We start from the raw sequence: 1,837 nt of genomic DNA, 5'->3' as shown, positions 1-1,837 counted from the left end.
AGTTACCTCAAGTCTTATAGGCTATACGAACCACTAGTAGGACATCTACATGAGAAACTCCTTTCTCTATGGCTTATAGAGTAGATGCAATGAACACGATTGAAGTGGGTCTACTCTTTCTTCGCATCCTACAGTTCAATGAGATATATAATGATGAGTTTAGGAGGTGTGAAACTTGATTTTCTTGATGAAAGGAGGAATGAGTCCCAAGTGAAGTTAGTGGCCTGCCAGCAAAAGATGACCCTAGTACTACAATTCTATGATTAAGAAAAAGTCCTTTGCGAACAGTTTTCCTATCATCTAAAGAACTAGGGATAGGAACTCTTGGTCCTAACTAGGAAGGTCCTATCACATCAGAGAAGAGATTAGACCTCGAACTTATAGGATCGAAAATCTAGATGGTAAGGCACAGTCATCTAAAGAAGTACTACTAGTGAAAAGTTTGTGTAAATAGTGAAGTTTGTTTAATCTAATGAAAATGACCTTGTTAAAATTCCTTAAAAGAAAAAGTTCATCCAAGTGACTAAAGTCATGAGAGAAGCCTCTATTGAGTAAGCCATCCACGATGTAGGGAGGCGTGGACACTTTGACGAAGAGCTGGATTCCAAAAAAGAAACATCTCTACTTCCGCCAAAGTGGATAGCATATGTTTTCCATTAACAAAAGTTGTGGGGAAAGCCTCTACATAGATAAACCTTTCAAATCCATACTGTGGAAAGATAAAGTTAAAACATAGGTAAAATCCTAATCGTAAAAGAAACTCAATAAAAATACACAAATGCAAGAAAAGAGTGTGCTATTCATTGCACAACTCATATTTACATTGAGGAACGAAGCTATTTACAAAGAATAATAAATCATATCAATTAAATAGGCGGATGAGGGGGATGAGCACCGATAAGAAGTATAATAGCTAGGGAACCAACTATTTCAGAAGTCAAATTGTCGTTCCTAGCCTCATCATCATCAAGCTCTATTACATGGCTGCCCTCTGCCAGAGTCTTAAGCTCTCTATGTTCCTCTTCCTCTAAAAACTCTGACCTTAACTTGGAGGTATTGAAGTTAAAGAGTGTACCTCAATCTACTCCAAGACTTCAGTATGTGCATATCGTCTCCGGTATTTCAAAAATCATTGATACTCCTCAATCAGATGGAAGTTGGCAATATACTGTTTCACAGTATCATCATCAGCAGATTGAGCTTCCTTTCTCGCCATCTCCACCTTCTCCGTCAAGCCAAAATTTTAGAGCGAAGCTTTCCGTGGCTGCCCTCTGCCAGAGTCTTAGGCTCTCTCTGTTCCTCTTCCTCTAAAAACTCCGACCATAACTTGGAGGTATTGAAGTTTAAGAGTTCACCTTAATCAACTTCACGACTTCAGTATGTGCATATCTTCGTCGGTATTTCAAAAATCGTTGATACTCCTCAATCAGATGGAAGTTGGCAATATACTATTTCACGATATCATCACCAGCAGATTGAGCTTCCTTTCTCGCCATCTCCACCTTCTCCGTCAAGCCAAAATTTTAGAGCCAAGCTTTCCTACCTGCTGCTTTAAGGCAACATTCTCCTTATTTGACGTTTCCTAGGCCTCAACAGCTATTTGTTGGTGGGCGTCCTAGGTTTCGACTTGTTTGGTAAGAGAAGCCACCTCCCTTTGAGATAGGTGGACTTCTTTCTTCAAAATTTCAATTCCTACTAAAGCAGAAGCGAGCTTCTTAGCTTCCTTAGCTTGCTCCTTTCCGGCAGCCTCACCTTCAGACTTGGGCTTTCTTAGCCTCCTCCTCCCACTGGAATGCCTCATTTAAAAATTTCCCATTCTTTTTTTGAAGGTTTTTAA

The sequence above is a fragment of the Olea europaea genome, chromosome 8 (genome assembly GCF_002742605.1).
Source record: "Olea europaea var. sylvestris chromosome 8, O_europaea_v1, whole genome shotgun sequence".
In the NCBI taxonomy this organism is placed as follows: Eukaryota; Viridiplantae; Streptophyta; class Magnoliopsida; order Lamiales; family Oleaceae; genus Olea; species Olea europaea.
This window is presented reverse-complemented; position numbering follows the sequence as displayed.